The sequence below is a fragment of the Phyllobates terribilis genome, unplaced genomic scaffold (assembly GCF_046119375.1).
Source record: "Phyllobates terribilis strain yellow unplaced genomic scaffold, ASM4611937v1 Scaffold_4__5_contigs__length_816908805, whole genome shotgun sequence".
Classification (NCBI taxonomy): Eukaryota; Metazoa; Chordata; class Amphibia; order Anura; family Dendrobatidae; genus Phyllobates; species Phyllobates terribilis.
In genome coordinates this window covers 302,640,952-302,663,132 of record NW_027362764.1, presented here as the reverse complement: position 1 = coordinate 302,663,132, position 22,181 = coordinate 302,640,952, and positions in this window count along the sequence as shown.

Here is a 22,181-nt window from a genome sequence, read left to right as displayed (position 1 = left end):
GCCGAAATATTTTTTCAGAGCTAGATGCAGATAAAAATTATTTTGAATTTGCAACCTGGTGGAGGTTACTATAGATGGACTAATAGAACATGTCCCACACACTGCTACAAGCCGAAATATTTTTTCAGAGCTAGATGCAGATAAAAATTATTTTGAGTTTGCAACCTGGTGGAGGTTAGTATAGATGGACTAATAGAACAAGTCCCACACACTGCTACAAGCCGCAATATTTTTTCACAGCTAGATGCAAATAAAAATTATTTTGAATTTGAAACCTGGTGGAGTTTAGTATAGATGGACTAATAGAACAAGTCCCACACACTGCTACAAGCCAAAATATTTTTTCAGAGCTAGATGCAGAAAAAAATTATTTTGAGTTTGCAACCTGGTGGAGGTTAGCATAGATGGACTAATAGAACAAGTCCCACACATTGCTACAAGCCGAAATATTTTTTCAGAGCTAGATGCAGATAAAAATTATTTTGAATTTGCAACCTGGTGGATGTTAGTATAGATGGACTAATAGAGCAAGTCCCACACACTGCTACAAGCCAAAATATTTTTTCAGAGCTAGATGCAGATAAAAATTATTTTGAATTTGCAACCTGGTGGAGGGTAGTATAGATGGACTAATAGAACAAGTCCCACACACTGCTTCAAGCCAAAATATTTTTTCAGAGCTAGATGCAGATAAAAATTATTTTGAATTTGCAACCTGGTGGAGGTTAGTACAGATGGACTAATAGAACAAGTCCCACAGACTGCTACAAGCCGAAGCTGAAATATTTTTTCAGAGCTAGATGCAGATAAAAATTATTTTGAATTTGCAACCTGGTGGAGGTTAGTATAGATGGACTAATAGAACAAGTCCCACACCCTGCTACAAGCCAAAATATTTTTTCAGAGCTAGATGCAGATAAAAATTATTTTGAATTTGCAACCTGGTGGAGGTTAGTATAGATGGACTAATAGAACAATTCCCACACACTGCTACAAGCCGAAGCCAAAATATTTTTTCAGAGCTAGATGCAGATAAAAATTATTTTGAATTTGCAACCTGGTGGAGGTTAGTATAGATGGACTAATAGAACAAGTCCCACACACTGCTACAAGCCGAAATATTTTTTCAGAGCTAGATACAGATAAAAATTATTTTGAATTTGCAACCTGGTGGAGATTAGTATAGATGGACTAATAGAGCAAGTCCCACACACTGCTACAAGCCGCAATATTTTTTCACAGCTAGATGCAAATAAAAATTATTTTGAATTTGAAACCTGGTGGAGTTTAGTATAGATGGATTAATAGAACAAGTCCCTCACACTGCTACAAGCCAAAATATTTTTTCAGAGCTAGATGCAGAAAAAAATTATTTTGAAATTGCAACCTGGTGGAGGTTAGCATAGATGGACTAATAGAACAAGTCCCACACATTGCTACAAGCCGAAATATTTTTTCAGAGCTAGATGCAGATAAAAATTATATTGAATTTGCAACCTGGTGGATGTTAGTATAGATGGACTAATAGAGCAAGTCCCACACACTGCTACAAGCCAAAATATTTTTTCAGAGCTAGATGCAGATAAAAATTATTTTGAATTTGCAACCTGGTGGAGGGTAGTATAGATGGACTAATAGAACAAGTCCCACACACTGCTTCAAGCCAAAATATTTTTTCAGAGCTAGATGCAGATAAAAATTATTTTGAATTTGCAACCTGGTGGAGGTTAGTACAGATGGACTAATAGAACAAGTCCCACAGACTGCTACAAGCCGAAGCTGAAATATTTTTTCAGAGCTAGATGCAGATAAAAATTATTTTGAATTTGCAACCTGGTGGAGGTTAGTATAGATGGACTAATAGAACAAGTCCCACACCCTGCTACAAGCCAAAATATTTTTTCAGAGCTAGATGCAGATAAAAATTATTTTGAATTTGCAACCTGGTGGAGGTTAGTATAGATGGACTAATAGAACAATTCCCACACACTGCTACAAGCCGAAGCCAAAATATTTTTTCAGAGCTAGATGCAGATAAAAATTATTTTGAATTTGCAACCTGGTGGAGGTTAGTATAGCTGGACTAATAGAACAAGTCCCACACACTGCTACAAGCCGAAATATTTTTTCAGAGCTAGATACAGATAAAAATTATTTTGAATTTGCAACCTGGTGGAGATTAGTATAGATGGACTAACAGAACATGTCCCACACACTGCTACAAGCCGAAATATTTTTTCAGAGCTAGATACAGATAAAAATTATTTTGAATTTGCAACCTGGTGGAGGTTAGTATAGATGGACTAATAGAACAAGTCCCACACACTGCTTCAAGCCAAAATATTTTTTCAGAGCTAGATGCAGATAAAAATTATTTTGAATTTGCAACCTGGTGGAGGTTAGTATAGATGGACTAATAGAACAAGTCCCACACACTGCTACAAGCCAAAATATTTTTTCAGAGCTAGATGCAGATAAAAATTATTTTGAATTTGCAACCTGGTGGAGGTTAGTATAGATGGACTAATAGAACAATTCCCACACACTGCTACAAGCCGAAGCCAAAATATTTTTTCAGAGCTAGATGCAGATAAAAATTATTTTGAATTTGCAACCTGGTGGAGGTTAGTATAGCTGGACTAATAGAACAAGTCCCACACACTGCTACAAGCCGAAATATTTTTTCAGAGCTAGATACAGATAAAAATTATTTTGAATTTGCAACCTGGTGGAGATTAGTATAGATGGACTAATAGAACATGTCTCACACACTGCTACAAGCCGAAATATTTTTTCAGAGCTAGATGCGGATAAAAATTATTTTGAATTTGCAACCTGGTGGAGGTTAATATAGATGGACTAATAGAACAAGTCCCACACACTGCTACAAGCCGAAATATTTTTTCAGAGCTAGATGCAGATAAAAATTATTTTGAATTTGCAAACTGGTGGAGGTTAGTATAGATGGACTAATAGAACATGTCCCACACACTGCTACAAGCCAAAATATTTTTTCAGAGCTAGATGCAGATAAAAATTATTTTGAATTTGCAACCTGGTGGAGGTTAGTATAGATGGACTAATAGAACAAGTCCCACACACTGCTACAAGCCGCAATATTTTTTCACAGCTAGATGCAGATAAAAATTATTTTGAATTTGCAACCTGGTGGAGTTTAGTATAGATGGACTAATAGAACAAGTCCCACACACTGCTACAAGCCAAAATATTTTTTCAGAACTAGATGCAGAAAAAATTATTTTGAATTTGCAACCTGGTGGAGGTTAGTATAGATGGACTAATAGAACAAGTGCCACACACTGCTACAAGCCGCAATATTTTTTCACAGCTAGATGCAGATAAAAATTATTTTGAATTTGCAACCTGGTGGAGGTTAGTATAGATGGACTAATAGAACAAGTCCCACACACTGCTACAAGCCAAATGATTTTTTCAGAGCTACATGCAGAAAAAAATTATTTTGAGTTTGCAACCTGGTGGAGGTTAGCATAGATGGACTAATAGAACAAGTCCCACACATTGCTACAAGCCGAAATATTTTTTCAGAGCTAGATGCAGATAAAAATTATTTTGAATTTGTAACCTGGTGGAGGTTAGTATAGATGGACTAATAGAACAAGTCCCACACACTGCTACAAGCCAAAATATTTTTTCAGAGCTAGATGCAGATAAAAATTATTTTGAATTTGCAACCTGGTGGAGGTTAGTATAGATGGACTAATAGAACAATTCCCACACACTGCTACAAGCCGAAGCCAAAATATTTTTTCGGAGCTAGATGCAGATAAAAATTATTTTGAATTTGCAACCTGGTGGAGGTTAGTATAGATGGACTAATAGAACAAGTCCCACACACTGCTACAAGCCGAAATATTTTTTCAGAGCTAGATACAGATAAAAATTATTTTGAATTTGCAACCTGGTGGAGGTTAGTATAGATGGACTAATAGAACAAGTCCCACACACTGCTACAAGCCGAAATATTTTTTCAGAGCTAGATGCAGATAAAAATTATTTTGAATTTGCAACCTGGTGGAGGTTACTATAGATGGACTAATAGAACATGTCCCACACACTGCTACAAGCCGAAATATTTTTTCAGAGCTAGATGCAGATAAAAATTATTTTGAGTTTGCAACCTGGTGGAGGTTAGTATAGATGGACTAATAGAACAAGTCCCACACACTGCTACAAGCCGCAATATTTTTTCACAGCTAGATGCAAATAAAAATTATTTTGAATTTGAAACCTGGTGGAGTTTAGTATAGATGGACTAATAGAACAAGTCCCACACACTGCTACAAGCCAAAATATTTTTTCAGAGCTAGATGCAGAAAAAAATTATTTTGAGTTTGCAACCTGGTGGAGGTTAGCATAGATGGACTAATAGAACAAGTGCCACACATTGCTACAAGCCGAAATATTTTTTCAGAGCTAGATGCAGATAAAAATTATTTTGAATTTGCAACCTGGTGGATGTTAGTATAGATGGACTAATAGAGCAAGTCCCACACACTGCTACAAGCCAAAATATTTTTTCAGAGCTAGATGCAGATAAAAATTATTTTGAATTTGCAACCTGGTGGAGGGTAGTATAGATGGACTAATAGAACAAGTCCCACACACTGCTTCAAGCCAAAATATTTTTTCAGAGCTAGATGCAGATAAAAATTATTTTGAATTTGCAACCTGGTGGAGGTTAGTACAGATGGACTAATAGAACAAGTCCCACAGACTGCTACAAGCCGAAGCTGAAATATTTTTTCAGAGCTAGATGCAGATAAAAATTATTTTGAATTTGCAACCTGGTGGAGGTTAGTATAGATGGACTAATAGAACAAGTCCCACACCCTGCTACAAGCCAAAATATTTTTTCAGAGCTAGATGCAGATAAAAATTATTTTGAATTTGCAACCTGGTGGAGGTTAGTATAGATGGACTAATAGAACAATTCCCACACACTGCTACAAGCCGAAGCCAAAATATTTTTTCAGAGCTAGATGCAGATAAAAATTATTTTGAATTTGCAACCTGGTGGAGGTTAGTATAGATGGACTAATAGAACAAGTCCCACACACTGCTACAAGCCGAAATATTTTTTCAGAGCTAGATACAGATAAAAATTATTTTGAATTTGCAACCTGGTGGAGATTAGTATAGATGGACTAATAGAGTAAGTCCCACACACTGCTACAAGCCGCAATATTTTTTCACAGCTAGATGCAAATAAAAATTATTTTGAATTTGAAACCTGGTGGAGTTTAGTATAGATGGATTAATAGAACAAGTCCCTCACACTGCTACAAGCCAAAATATTTTTTCAGAGCTAGATGCAGAAAAAAATTATTTTGAAATTGCAACCTGGTGGAGGTTAGCATAGATGGACTAATAGAACAAGTCCCACACATTGCTACAAGCCGAAATATTTTTTCAGAGCTAGATGCAGATAAAAATTATATTGAATTTGCAACCTGGTGGATGTTAGTATAGATGGACTAATAGAGCAAGTCCCACACACTGCTACAAGCCAAAATATTTTTTCAGAGCTAGATGCAGATAAAAATTATTTTGAATTTGCAACCTGGTGGAGGGTAGTATAGATGGACTAATAGAACAAGTCCCACACACTGCTTCAAGCCAAAATATTTTTTCAGAGCTAGATGCAGATAAAAATTATTTTGAATTTGCAACCTGGTGGAGGTTAGTACAGATGGACTAATAGAACAAGTCCCACAGACTGCTACAAGCCGAAGCTGAAATATTTTTTCAGAGCTAGATGCAGATAAAAATTATTTTGAATTTGCAACCTGGTGGAGGTTAGTATAGATGGACTAATAGAACAAGTCCCACACCCTGCTACAAGCCAAAATATTTTTTCAGAGCTAGATGCAGATAAAAATTATTTTGAATTTGCAACCTGGTGGAGGTTAGTATAGATGGACTAATAGAACAATTCCCACACACTGCTACAAGCCGAAGCCAAAATATTTTTTCAGAGCTAGATGCAGATAAAAATTATTTTGAATTTGCAACCTGGTGGAGGTTAGTATAGATGGACTAATAGAACAAGTCCCACACACTGCTACAAGCCGAAATATTTTTTCAGAGCTAGATACAGATAAAAATTATTTTGAATTTGCAACCTGGTGGAGATTAGTATAGATGGACTAATAGAGCAAGTCCCACACACTGCTACAAGCCGAAATATATTTTCAGAGCTAGATGCAGATAAAAATTATTTTGAATTTGCAACCTGGTGGAGGTTAGTATAGATGGACTAATAGAACATGTCCCACACACTGCTACAAGCCGAAATATTTTTTCAGAGCTAGATGCAGATAAAAATTATTTTGAATTTGCAACCTGGTGGAGGTTAGTATAGATGGACTAATAGAACAAGTCCCACACACTGCTTCAAGCCGCAATATTTTTTCACAGCTAGATGCAGATAAAAATTATTTTGAATTTGCAACCTGGTGGAGTTTAGTATAGATGGACTAATAGATCAAGTCCCACACACAGCTACAAGCCAAAATATTTTTTCAGAACTAGATGCAGAAAAAATTATTTTGAATTTGCAACCTGGTGGAGGTTAGTATAGATGGACTAATAGAACAAGTCCCACACACTGCTACAAGCCGCAATATTTTTTCACAGCTAGATGCAGATAAAAATTATTTTGAATTTGCAACCTGGTGGAGGTTAGTATAGATGGACTAATAGAACAAGTCCCACACACTGCTACAAGCCAAATGATTTTTTCAGAGCTAGATGCAGAAAAAAATTATTTTGAATTTGCAACCTGGTGGAGGTTAGTATAGATGGACTAATAGAACAAGTCCCACACACTGCTACAAGCCGCAATATTTTTTCACAACTAGATGCAGATAAAAATTATTTTGAATTTGCAACCTGGTGGAGGTTAGTATAGATGGAATAATAGAACAAGTCCCACACACTGCTGCAAGCAGAAATATTTTTTTCAGAGCTAAAGCAGATAAAAATTATTTTGAATTTGCAACCTGGTGGAGGTTAGTATAGATGGACTATTAGAACAAGTCCCACACACTGCTACAAGCCGAAGCCGAAATATTTTTTCAGAGATAGATGCAGATAAAAATTATCTTGAATTTGCAACCTGGTGGAGGTTAGTATAGATGGACTAATAGAGCAAGTCCCACACACTGCTACAAGCCAAAATATTTTTTCAGAGCTAGATGCAGATAAAAATTATTTTGAATTTGCAACCTGGTGGAGGTTAGTATAGATGGACTAATAGAACAAGTCCCACACACTGCTTCAAGCCAAAATATTTTTTCAGAGCTAGATGCAGATAAAAATTATTTTGAATTTGCAACCTGGTGGAGGTTAGTATAGATGGACTAATAGAACAAGTCCCACACACTGCTACAAGCCGAAGCCGAAATATTTTTTCAGAGCTAGATGCAGATAAAAATTATTTTGAATTTGCAACCTGGTGGAGGTTAGTATAGATGGACTAATAGAACAAGTCCCACACACTGCTACAAGCCGAAATATTTGATACAGATAAAAATTATTTTGAATTTGCAACCTGGTGGAGGTTAGTATAGATGGACTAATACAACAAGTCCCACACACTGCTACAAGCCGAAATATTTTTTCAGAGCTAGATGCAGATAAAAATTATTTTGAATTTGCAACCTGGTGGAGCTTAGTATAGATGGACTAACAGAACATGTCCTACACACTGCTACAAGCCGAAATATTTTTTTCAGAGCTAGATGCAGATAAAAATGATTTTGAATTTGCAACCTGGTGGAGGTTAGTATAGATGGACTTATAGAACAAGTCCCACACACTGCTACAAGCCAAAATATTTTATCAGAGCTAGATGCAGATAAAAATTTTTTTGAATTTGCAACCTGGTGGAGGTTAGTATAGATGGACTAATAGAACAAGTCCCACACACTGCTATCAGCCAAAATATTTTTTCAGAGCTAGATGCAGATAAAAATTATTTTGAATTTGCAACCGGGTGGAGGTTAGTATAGATGGACTAATAAACCAAGTCCCACAAACTGCTACAAGCCAAAATATTTTTTCATAGCTAGATGCAGATAAAAATTATTTTGAATTTGCAACCTGGTGGAGGTTAGTATAGATGGACTAATAGAACAAGTCCCACACACTGCCACAAGCCGAAGCCGAAATATTTTTTCAGAGCTAGATGCAGATAAAAATTATTTTGAATTTGCAACCTGGTGGAAGTTAGTATAGATGGACTAATAGAACAAGTCCCACACATTGCTACCAGCCGAAATATTTTTTCAGAGGTAGATGCAGATAAAAATTATTTTGAATTTGCAACCTGGTGGAGGTTAGTATAGATGGACTAATAGAACATGTCCCACACATTGCTACAAGCCGAAATATTTTTTCAGAGCTAGATGCAGATAAAAATTATCTTGAATTTGCAACCTGGTGGAGGTTAGTATAGATGGACTAATAGAACAAGTCCCACACACTGCTACAAGCCAAAATATTTTTTCAGAGCTAGATGCAGATAAAAATTATTTTTAATTTGCAACCTGGTGGACGTTAGCATAGATGGACTAATAGAACAAGTCCCACACACGGCTACAAGCCTTAATATTTTTTCACAGCTAGAAGCAGATAAAAATTATTTTGAATTTGCAACCTGGTGGAGGTTAGTATAGATGGAATAATAGAACAAGTCCCACACACTGCTGCAAGCAGAAATATTTTTTTCAGAGCTAATGCAGATAAAAATTATTTTGAATTTGCAACCTGGTGGAGGTTAGTATAGATGGACTATTAGAACAAGTCCCACACACTGCTACAAGCCGAAGCTGAAATATTTTTTCAGAGCTAGATGCAGATAAAAATTATTTTGAATTTGCAACCTGGTGGAGGTTAGCATAGATGGACTAATAGAACAAGTCCCACACACTGCTACAAGCCGAAATATTTTTTCAGAGCTAGATGCAGATAACAATTATTTTGAATTTGCAACCTGGTGGAGGTTAGTATAGATGGACTAATAGAGCAAGTCCCACACACTGCTACAAGCCAAAATATTTTTTCAGAGCTAGATGCAGATAAAAATTATTTTGAATTTGCAACCTGGTGGAGGTTAGTATAGATGGACTAATAGAACAAGTCCCACACACTGCTTCAAGCCAAAATATTTTTTCAGAGCTAGATGCAGATAAAAATTATTTTGAATTTGCAACCTGGTGGAGGTTAGTATAGATGGACTAATAGAACAAGTCCCACACACTGCTACAAGCCAAAATATTTTTTCAGAGCTAGATGCAGATAAAAATTATTTTGAATTTGCAACCTGGTGGAGGTTAGTATAGATGGACTAATAGAACAATTCCCACACACTGCTACAAGCCGAAGCCAAAATATTTTTTCAGAGCTAGATGCAGATAAAAATTATTTTGAATTTGCAACCTGGTGGAGGTTAGTATAGCTGGACTAATAGAACAAGTCCCACACACTGCTACAAGCCGAAATATTTTTTCAGAGCTAGATACAGATAAAAATTATTTTGAATTTGCAACCTGGTGGAGATTAGTATAGATGGACTAATAGAACATGTCCCACACACTGCTACAAGCCAAAATATTTTTTCAGAGCTAGATGCAGATAAAAATTATTTTGAATTTGCAACCTGGTGGAGGTTAGTATAGATGGACTAATAGAACAAGTCCCACACACTGCTACAAGCCGAAATATTTTTTCAGAGCTAGATGCAGATAAAAATTATTTTGAATTTGCAAACTGGTGGAGGTTAGTATAGATGGACTAATAGAACAAGTCCCACACACTGCTACAAGCCGCAATATTTTTTCACAGCTAGATGCAGATAAAAATTATTTTGAATTTGCAACCTGGTGGAGTTTAGTATAGATGGACTAATAGAACAAGTCCCACACACTGCTACAAGCCAAAATATTTTTTCAGAACTAGATGCAGAAAAAATTATTTTGAATTTGCAACCTGGTGGAGGTTAGTATAGATGGACTAATAGAACAAGTCCCACACACTGCTACAAGCCGCAATATTTTTTCACAGCTAGATGCAGATAAAAATTATTTTGAATTTGCAACCTGGTGGAGGTTAGTATAGATGGACTAATAGAACAAGTCCCACACACTGCTACAAGCCAAATGATTTTTTCAGAGCTAGATGCAGAAAAAAATTATTTTGAATTTGCAACCTGGTGGAGGTTAGTATAGATGGACTAATAGAACAAGTCCCACACACTGCTACAAGCCGCAATATTTTTTCACAACTAGATGCAGATAAAAATTATTTTGAATTTGCAACCTGGTGGAGGTTAGTATAGATGGAATAATAGAACAAGTCCCACACACTGCTGCAAGCAGAAATATTTTTTTCAGAGCTAATGCAGATAAAAATTATTTTGAATTTGCAACCTGGTGGAGGTTAGTATAGATGGACTATTAGAACAAGTCCCACACACTGCTACAAGCCGAAGCCGAAATATTTTTTCAGAGATATATGTAGATAAAAATTATCTTGAATTTGCAACCTGGTGGAGGTTAGTATAGATGGAATAATAGAACAAGTCCCACACACTGCTTCAAGCCAAAATATTTTTTCAGAGCTAGATGCAGATAAAAATTATTTTGAATTTGCAACCTGGTGGAGGTTAGTATAGATGGACTAATAGAACAAGTCCCACACACTGCTACAAGCCGAAATATTTGATACAGATAAAAATTATTTTGAATTTGCAACCTGGTGGAGGTTAGTATAGATGGACTAATAGAACAAGTCCCATACACTGCTACAAGCCGAAATATTTTTTCAGAGCTAGATGCAGATAAAAATTATTTGGAATTTGCAACCTGGTGGAGCTTAGTATAGATGGACTAACAGAACATGTCCTACACACTGCTACAAGCCGAAATATTTTTTTCAGAGCTAGATGCAGATAAAAATTATTTTGAATTTGCAACCGGGTGGAGGTTAGTATAGATGGACTAATAAAACAAGTCCCACAAACTGCTACAAGCCAAAATATTTTTTCATAGCTAGATGCAGATAAAAATTATTTTGAATTTGCAACCTGGTGGAGGTTAGTATAGATGGACTAATAAAACAAGTCCCACAAACTGCTACAAGCCAAAATATTTTTTCATAGCTAGATGCAGATAAAAATTATTTTGAATTTGCAACCTGGTGGAGGTTAGTATAGATGGACTAATAGAACAAGTCCCACACATTGCTACCAGCCGAAATATTTTTTCAGAGGTAGATGCAGATAAAAATTATTTTGAATTTGCATCCTGGTGGAGGTTAGTATAGATGGACTAATAGAACATGTCCCACACATTGCTACAAGCCGAAATATTTTTTCAGAGCTAGATGCAGATAAAAATTATTTTGAATTTGCAACCTGGTGGAGGTTAGTATAGATGGACTAATAGAACAAGTCCCACACACTGCTACAAGCCAAAATATTTTTTCAGAGCTAGATGCAGATAAAAATTATTTTTAATTTGCAACCTGGTGGAGGTTAGTATAGATGTACTAATAGAACAAGTCCCACACACTGCTTCAAGCCGCAATATTTTTTCACAGCTAGATGCAGATAAAAATGATTTTGAATTTGAAACCTTGTGGAGGTTAGTATAGATGGACTAATAGAACAAGTCCCACACACTGCTACAAGCCAAAATATTTTATCAGAGCTAGATGCGGATAAAAAATGTTTTTAATTTGCAACCTGATGGAGGTTAGTATAGATTTGCTAATAGAACAAGTCCCACACACTGCTATAAGCCAAAATATTTTTTCAGAGCTAGATGCAGATAAAAATTATTTTGAATTTGCAACCTGGTGGAGGTTAGTATAGATGACTAATAGAACAAGTCCCACACACTGCTACAAGCCAAATGATTTTTTTCAGAGCTAGATGCAGAAAAAAATTATTTTGAATTTGCAACCTGGTGGAGGTTAGTATAGATGGACTAATAGAACAAGTCCCACACACTGCTACAAGCCGCAATATTTTTTCACAACTAGATGCAGATAAAAATTATTTTGAATTTGCAACCTGGTGGAGGTTAGTATAGATGGACTAATAGAACAAGTCCCACACACTGCTACAAGCCGCAATATTTTTTCACAGCTAGATGCAGATAAAAATTATTTTGAATTTGAAACCTTGTGGAGGTTAGTATAGATGGACTAATAGAACAAGTCCCACACACTGCTACAAGCCAAAATATTTTATCAGAGCTAGATGCAGATAAAAAAATTTTTTAATTTGCAACCTGGTGGAGGTTAGAATACATGGACTAATAGAACAAGTGCCACACACTGCTACAAGCCCAAATATTTTTTCAGAGCTAGATGCAGATAAAAATTATTTTGAATTTGCAACCTGGTGGAGGTTAGTATAGATGGACTAATAGAACAAGTCCCACACACTGCTACAAGCTGAAGCCGAAATATTTTTCAGAGCTTGATACAGATAAAAATTATGTTGACTTTGCAACTTGGTGGAGGTTAGTATAGATGAACTAATAGAACAAGTCCCACACACTGCTGCTACAAGCCGAAATATTTTTTCAGAGCTAGATGCAGATAAAAATTATTTTGAATTTGCAACCTGGTGGAGGTTAGTATTGATGGACTATTAGAACAAGTCCCACACACTGCTACAAGCCGAAGCCGAAATATTTTTTCAGAGATAGATGTAGATAAAAATTATCTTGAATTTGCAACCTGGTGGAGGTTAGTATAGATGGACTAATAGAGCAAGTCCCACACACTGCTACAAGCCATAATATTTTTTCAGAGCTAGATGCAGATAAAAATTATTTTGAATTTGCAACCTGGTGGAGGTTAGTATAGATGGACTAATAGAACAAGTCCCACACACTGCTTCAAGCCAAAATATTTTTTCAGAGCTAGATGCAGATAAAAATTATTTTGAATTTGAAACCTGGTGGAGGTTAGTATAGATGGACTAATAGAACAAGTCCCACACACTGCTACAATCCAAAATATTTTTTCATAGTTAGATGCAGAAAAAAATAATTTTGAATTTGCAACCTGGTGAAGTTTAGTATAGATGGACTAATAGAACATGTCCCACACATTGCTACAAGCCGAAATATTTTTTCAGAGCTAGATGCAGATAAAAATTATTTTGAATTTGCAACCTCGTGGAGGTTAGTATAGATGGACTAATAGAACAAGTCCCACACACTGCTACAAGCCGAAATATTTTTTCAGAGCTAGATGCAGATAAAAATTATTTTGAATTTGCAACCTGGTGGAGGTTAGTAAAGATGGATTAATAGAACAAGTCCCACACACTGCTACAAGCCGAAGCCAAAATATTTTTTCGGAGCTAGATGCAGATAAAAATTATTTTGAATTTGCAAGCTGGTGGAGGTTAGTATAGATGGACTAATAGAACAAGTCCCACACACTGCTACAAGCCAAAATATTTTTTCAGAGCTAGATACAGATAAAAATTATTTTGAATTTGCAACCTGGTGGAGGTTAGTATAGATGGACTAATAGAACAAGTCCCACACATTGCTACAAGCCGAAATATTTTTTCAGAGCTAGATGCAGATAAAAATTATTTTGAATTTGCAACCTGGTGGAGGTTAGTATAGATGGACTAATAGAACATGTCCCACATACTGCTAAAAGCCGAAATATTTTTTCAGAGCTAGATGCAGATAAAAATTAATTTGAATTTGCAACCTGGTGGAGGTTAGTATAGATGGACTAATAGAACAAGTCCCACACACTGCTACAAGCCGCAAGATTTTTTCACAGCTAGATGCAGATAAAAATTATTTCGAATTTGAAACCTGGTGGAGTTTAGTATAGATGGACTAATAGAACAAGTCCCACACACTGCTACAAGCCAAAATATTTTTTCAGAGCTAGATGCAGAAAAAAATTATTTTGAATTTGCAACCTGGTGGAAGTTAGTATAGATGGGATAATAGAACAAGTCCCACACACTGCTACAAGCCGCAATATTTTTTCACAGCTAGATGCAGATAAAAATTATTTTGAATTTGCAACCTGGTGGAGGTTAGTATAGATGGACTAATAGAACAAGTCCCACACACTGCTACAAGCCAAAATATTTTTTCAGAGCTAGATGCAGAAAAAAATTATTTTGAATTTGCAACCTGGTGGAGGTTAGTATAGATGGACTAATAGAACAAGTCCCACACACTGCTACAAGCCAAAATATTTTTTCAGAGCTAGATGCAGATAAAAATTATTTTTAATTTGCAACCTGCTGGAGGTTAGTATAGATGGACTAATAGAACAAGTCCCACACACTGCTACAAGCCAAAATATTTTTTCACAGCTAGATGCAGATAAAAATTATTTTGAATTTGAAACCTGGTGGAGGTTCGTATAGATGGAATAATAGAACAAGTCCCACACACTGCTGCAAGCAGAAATATTTTTTTCAGAGCTAGATGCAGATAAAAATTATTTTGAATTTGCAACCTGGTGGAGGTTAGTATAGATGGACTAATAGAACAAGTCCCACACACTGCTGCAAGCAGAAATATTTTTTTCAGAGCTAGATGCAGATAAAAATTATTTTGAATTTGCAACCTGGTGGAGGTTAGTATTGATGGACTATTAGAACAAGTCCCACACACTGCTACAAGCCGAAGCCAAAATATTTTTTCAGAGCTAGATGCAGATAAAAATTATTTTGAATTTGCAACCTGGTGGAGGTTAGTATAGATGGACTAATAGAACAAGTCCCACAAACTGCTACAAGCCGAAATATTATTTCAGAGCTAGATGCAGATAAAAATTATTTTGAATTTGCAACCTGGTGGAGGTTAGTATAGATGGACTAATAGAGCAAGTCCCACACACTGCTACAAGCAAAAATATTTTTTCAGAGCTAGATGCAGATAAAAATTATTTTGAATTTGCAACCTGGTGGAGGTTTGTATAGATGGACTAATAGAACAAGTCCCACACACTGCTACAAGCCAAAATATTTTTTCAGAGCTAGATGCAGAAAAAAATTATTTTGAATTTGCAACCTGGTGGAGGTTAGTATAGATGGACTAATAGAACAAGTCCCACACACTGCTACAAGCCGCAGTATTTTTTCACAGCTAGATGCAGATAAAAATTATTTTGAATTTGCAACCTTGTGGAGGTTAGTATAGATGGACTAATAGAACAAGTCCCACACACTGCTACAAGCCAAAATATTTTTTCAGAGCTAGATGCAGAAAAATATTATTTTGAATTTGCAACCTGGTGGAGGTTAGTATAGATGGACTAATAGAACAAGTCCCACACACTGCTACAAGCCGCAATATTTTTTCACAGCTAGATGCAGATAAAAATTATTTTGAATTTGCAACCTGGTGGAGGTTAGTATAGATGGAATAATAGAACAAGTCCCACACACTGCTGCAAGCAGAAATATTTTTTTCAGAGCTAATGCAGATAAAAATTATTTTGAATTTGCAACCTGGTGGAGGTTAGTATAAATGGACTATTAGAACAAGTCCCACACACTGCTACAAGCCGAAGCTGAAATATTTTTTCAGAGCTAGATGCAGATAAAAATTATTTTGAATTTGCAACCTGGTGGAGGTTAGCATAGATGGACTAATAGAACAAGTCCCACACACTGCTACAAGCCGAAATATTTTTTCAGAGCTAGATGCAGATAAAAATTATTTTGAATTTGCAACCTGGTGGAGGTTAGTATAGATGGACTAATAGAGCAAGTCCCACACACTGCTACAAGCCAAAATATTTTTTCAAAGCTAGATGCAGATAAAAATTATTTTGAATTTGCAACCTGGTGGAGGTTAGTAAAGATGGACTAATAGAACAAGTCCCACACACTGCTTCAAGCCAAAATATTTTTTCAGAGCTAGATGCAGATAAAAATTATTTTGAATTTGCAACCTGGTGGAGGTTAGTATAGATGGACTAATATAACAAGTCCCACACACTGCTACAAGCCGAAGCCGAAATATTTTTTCAGAGCTAGATGCAGATAAAAATTATTTTGAATTTGCAACCTGGTGGAGGTTAGTATAGATGGACTAATAGAACAAGTCCCACACACTGCTACAAGCCAAAATATTTTTTCAGAGCTAGATGCAGATAAAAATTATTTTTAATTTGCAACCTGGTGGAGGTTAGTATAGATGGACTAATAGAACAATTCCCACACATTGCTACAAGCCGAAGCCAAAATATTTTTTCAGAGCTAGATGCAGATAAAAATTATTTTGAATTTGCAACCTGGTGAAGGTTAATATAGATGGACTAATAGAGCAAGTCCCACACACTGCTACAAGCCGAAATATTTTTTCAGAGCTAGATACAGATAAAAATTATTTTGAATTTGCAACCTGGTGGAGGTTAGTATAGATGGACTAATAGGGCAAGTCCCACACACTGCTGCAAGCCGAAATATTTTTTCAGAGCTAGATGCAGATAAAAATTATTTTGAATTTGCAACTTGGTGGAGGTTAGTATAGATGGACTAATAGAACAAGTCCCACTCACTGCTACAAGCCGCAATATTTTTTCACAGCTAGATGCATATAAAAATTATTTTGAATTTGCAACCTGGTGGAGGTTAGTATAGATGGACTAGTAGAACAAGTCCCACACACTGCTGCAAGCAGAAATATTTTTTTCAGAGCTAATGCAGATAGAAATTATTTTGAATTTGCAACCTGGTGGAGGTTAGTATAAATGGACTATTAGAACAAGTCCCACACACTGCTACAAGCCGAAGCTGAAATATTTTTTCAGAGCTAGATGCAGATAAAAATTATTTTGAATTTGCAACCTGGTGGAGGTTAGCATAGATGGACTAATAGAACAAGTCCCACACACTGCTACAAGCCGAAATATTTTTTCAGAGCTAGATGCAAATAAAAATTATTTTGAATTTGCAACCTGGTGGAGGTTAGTATAGATGGACTAACAGAGCAAGTCCCACACACTGCTACAAGCCAAAATATTTTTTCAAAGCTAGATGCAGATAAAAATTATTTTGAATTTGCAACCTGGTGGAGGTTAGTAAAGATGGACTAATAGAACAAGTCCCACACACTGCTTCAAGCCAAAATATTTTTTCAGAGCTAGATGCAGATAAAAATTATTTTGAATTTGCAACCTGGTGGAGGTTAGTATAGATGGACTAATATAACAAGTCCCACACACTGCTACAAGCCGAAGCCGAAATATTTTTTCAGAGCTAGATGCAGATAAAAATTATTTTGAATTTGCAACCTGGTGGAGGTTAGTGTAGATGGACTAATAGAACAAGTCCCACACACTGCTACAAGCCAAAATATTTTTTCAGAGCTAGATGCAGATAAAAATTATTTTGAATTTGCAACCTGGTGGAGGTTAGTATAGATGGACTAATAGAACAATTCCCACACATTGCTACAAGCCGAAGCCAAAATATTTTTTCAGAGCTAGATGCAGATAAAAATTATTTTGAATTTGCAACCTGGTGAAGGTTAATATAGATGGACTAATAGAGCAAGTCCCACACACTGCAACAAGCCGAAATATTTTTTCAGAGCTAGATACAGATAAAAATTATTTTGAATTTGCAACCTGGTGGAGGTTAGTATAGATGGACTAATAGGGCAAGTCCCACACACTGCTGCAAGCCGAAATATTTTTTCAGAGCTAGATGCATATAAAAATTATTTTGAATTTGCAACCTGGTGGAGGTTAGTATAGATGGACTAGTAGAACAAGTCCCACACACTGCTACAAGCCAAATGATTTTTTCAGAGCTAGATGCAGAATAAAATTATTTTGAATTTGCAACCTGGTGGAGGTTAGTATAGATGGACTAATAGAACAAGTCCCACACACTGCTACAAGCCGCAATATTTTTTCACAACTAGATGCAGATAAAAATTATTTTGAATTTGCAACCTGGTGGAGGTTAGTATAGATGGAATAATAGAACAAGTCCCACACACTGCTGCAAGCAGAAATATTTTTTTCAGAGCTAATGCAGATAGAAATTATTTTGAATTTGCAACCTGGTGGAGGTTAGTATAGATGGACTATTAGAACAAGTCCCACACACTGCTACAAGCCGAAGCCGAAATATTTTTTCAGAGATAGATGCAGATAAAAATTATCTTGAATTTGCAACCTGGTGGAGGTTAGTATAGATGGACTAATAGAGCAAGTCACACACACTGCTACAAGCCAAAATATTTTTTCAGAGCTAGATGCAGATAAAAATTATTTTGAATTTGCAACCTGGTGGAGGTTAGTATAGATGGACTAATAGAACAAGTCCCACACACTGCTTCAAGCCAAAATATTTTTCAGAGCTAGATGCAGATAAAAATTATTTTGAATTTGCAACCTGGTGGAGGTTAGTATAGATGGACTAATAAAACAAGTCCCACACACTGCTACAAGCCGAAGCCGAAATATTTTTTCAGAGCTAGATGCAGATAAAAATTATTTTGAATTTGCAACCTGGTGGAGGTTAGTATAGATGGACTAATAGAACAAGTCCCACACACTGCTACAAGCCGAAATATTTGATACAGATAAAAATTATTTTGAATTTGCAACCTGGTGGAGGTTAGTATAGATGGACTAATAGAACAAGTCCCACACACTGCTACAGCCGAAATATTTTTTCAGAGCTAGATGCAGATAAAAATTATTTTGAATTTGCAACCTGGTGGAGCTTAGTATAGATGGACTAACAGAACATGTCCTACACACTGCTACAAGCCGAAATATTTTTTTCAGAGCTAGATGCAAATAAATATGATTTTGAATTTGCAACCTGGTGGAGGTTAGTATAGATGGACTAATAGAACAAGTCCCACACACTGCTACAAGCCAAAATATTTTATCAGAGCTAGATGCAGAAAAAAATTTTTTTGAATTTGCAACCTGGTGGAGGTTAGTATAGATGGACTAATAGAACAAGTCCCACACACTGCTATAAGCCAAAATATTTTTTCAGAGCTAGATGCAGATAAAAATTATTTTGAATTTGCAACCTGGTTGAGGTTAGAATAGATGGACTAATAGAACAAGTCCCACACACTGCTACAAGCCGAAATATTTTTTCAGAGCTAGATGCAGATAAAAATTATTTTGAATTTGCAACCTGGTGGAGGTTAGTATAGATGGACTAATAGAACAAGTCCCACACACTGCTACAAGCCGAAGCCGAAATATTTTTCAGAGCTTGATACAGATAAAAATTATGTTGACTTTGCAACCTGGTGGAGGTTAGTATAGATGGACTAATAGAACAAGTCCCACACACTGCTACAAGCCGAAATATTTTTTCAGAGCTAGATGTGACGCGCCCCCTGGGCCATGTTGTGTAGCGTTGCGCACGCGGGGAATACCCGGAGCCGGATCCGATAGGGGTAGTAGTCCTTGTGGCGGTGACCCGGTCCGTGCCCAGGGTGTCAAACTAAGTGGCGTTATTGATATGATGGTATTAGTGTCCGACTACGCCACTCGTTGAATGCGGCTATGAAGCCGCCGCTGCAGGGCAGTCCGCTGAGGCCGGTGGTACGGATGTGCAGCGTGAATGGTATAACCCCCAACGGGAGGGGTATAGCCTCAGGGCAGCTGATGAAGCAGGAAAGGATTATAGTGGTAGTGGTGGTGTGACAAGGAATCGCAGAGACTTGAGGTGCAGGTTTAAAGCTTTACTCACAGTTGGTGTTCAGATCACTTCGGCCAAGAGTGACCACCCGAGCCGTGCTGCGTCCACCAGGTGTGGGACTCGGCCAACTCCCAGGCAGTTCCAGAGTGTGGTCCTGAGCTCCCCTCTCTTCCTTCCTACTGGCCGTCCCCACCAGGGATCCACCTTTGACCAGCTCCCTTGGGCCTTCTGGTGGTGAAACCTCTCCCGGCTTCCCTGACCCTATACGTGGTATGCCTTCCTGGTGGATATGGCGGGGGGTCGCGCTAAAACTTGTCCACAACCTCCAGTTCCTGGCTGAGGATAATTGGCCTCCATCAGTTTGGGATCCGGTACCCTGTTCTGCCAACCCTTCACCCGTTAACTCGTGGGATCTCAGGGTTCCCTCTTCTCTTGCGTCTCTGGGCCCCTCCTGGTGTTTCTGTTCCTCCTTCTTCTCCTTTCTCTCTCTCTCTGATTCAGGCCTCCTCTCCAGGCCTGGCTCTGGAGCTGGGCACAGACTGAGCCACAGCTCCCTGTCAGCCCTCTCTGGCTGAGCTCCTCTCTGCACAGAGCAGACCAAAAAGACCCTGTCCTAAGATGGTGCCCACCTTATATACTCCCTCTGACACCCGAGCCCAGGTGACGAGCAACCAATGGGCTCCTACCTCTGCCCAGAGTCCCTCCCCTATCTGCTCCTACACCACTGGGATGTTCCTCCCCCCTCCCCATTCCAGCCAGGGACAGAAGCTGTCGTACCTGCACATCTATCTGGTGGGAGTACCGTTGATCTGTCCCCCGGAAATGGGGTGAGTGTAGTGCATGCAGCTAACTGAGCCCAGTTCCACACTCCATCCTTACCCGGGAGTGGAATACCACACCTCTGGTCTGAGGTGCAATACCCCTGTAGCAGCCGAGTCCTCGGGGTGCTACAGATGCAGATAAAAATTATTTTGAATTTGCAATCTGGTGGAGGTTAGTATAGATGGACTAATAGAACAAGTCCCACACACTGCTACAAGCCGAAATATTTTTTCAGTGCTAGATGCAGATAAAAATTATTTTGAATTTGCAACCTGGTGGAGGTCAGTATAGATGGACTAATAGAACAAGTCCCACACACTGCTACAAGCCGAAATATTTTTTCAGAGCTAGATGCAGATAAAAATTATTTTGAAAATGCAACCTGGTGGAGGTTAGTATAGATGGACTAATAGAACAAGTTCCACACACTGCTACAAGCCGAAGCCAAAATATTTTTCAGAACTTGATACAGATAAAAATTATGTTGACTTTGCAACCTGGTGGAGGTTAGTATAGATGGACTAATAGAACAAGTCCCACACACTGCTACAAGCCGAAATATTTTTTCAGAGATAGATGCAGATAAAAATTATCTTGAATTTGAAACCTGGTGGAGGTTAGTATAGATGGACAAATAGAACAAGTCCCACACATTGCTACAAGCCGAAATATTTTTTCAGAGCTAGATGCAGATAAAAATTATTTTGAATTTGCAACCTGGTGGAGGTTAGTATAGATGGACTAATAGAACAAGTCCCACACACTGCTACAAGCCGAAGCCGAAATATTTTTCAGAGCTTGATACAGATAAAAATTATGTTGACTTTGCAACCTGGTGGAGGTTAGTATAGATGGACTAATAGAACAAGTCCCACACACTGCTACAAGCCGAAATATTTTTTCAGAGCTAGATGTGACGCGCCCCCTGGGCCATGTTGTGTAGCGTTGCGCACGCGGGGAATACCCGGAGCCGGATCCGATAGGGGTAGTAGTCCTTGTGGCGGTGACCCGGTCCGTGCCCAGGGTGTCAAACTAAGTGGCGTTATTGATATGATGGTATTAGTGTCCGACTACGCCACTCGTTGAATGCGGCTATGAAGCCGCCGCTGCAGGGCAGTCCGCTGAGGCCGGTGGTACGGATGTGCAGCGTGAATGGTATAACCCCCAACGGGAGGGGTATAGCCTCAGGGCAGCTGATGAAGCAGGAAAGGATTATAGTGGTAGTGGTGGTGTGACAAGGAATCGCAGAGACTTGAGGTGCAGGTTTAAAGCTTTACTCACAGTTGGTGTTCAGATCACTTCGGCCAAGAGTGACCACCCGAGCCGTGCTGCGTCCACCAGGTGTGGGACTCGGCCAACTCCCAGGCAGTTCCAGAGTGTGGTCCTGAGCTCCCCTCTCTTCCTTCCTACTGGCCGTCCCCACCAGGGATCCACCTTTGACCAGCTCCCTTGGGCCTTCTGGTGGTGAAACCTCTCCCGGCTTCCCTGACCCTATACGTGGTATGCCTTCCTGGTGGATATGGCGGGGGGTCGCGCTAAAACTTGTCCACAACCTCCAGTTCCTGGCTGAGGATAATTGGCCTCCATCAGTTTGGGATCCGGTACCCTGTTCTGCCAACCCTTC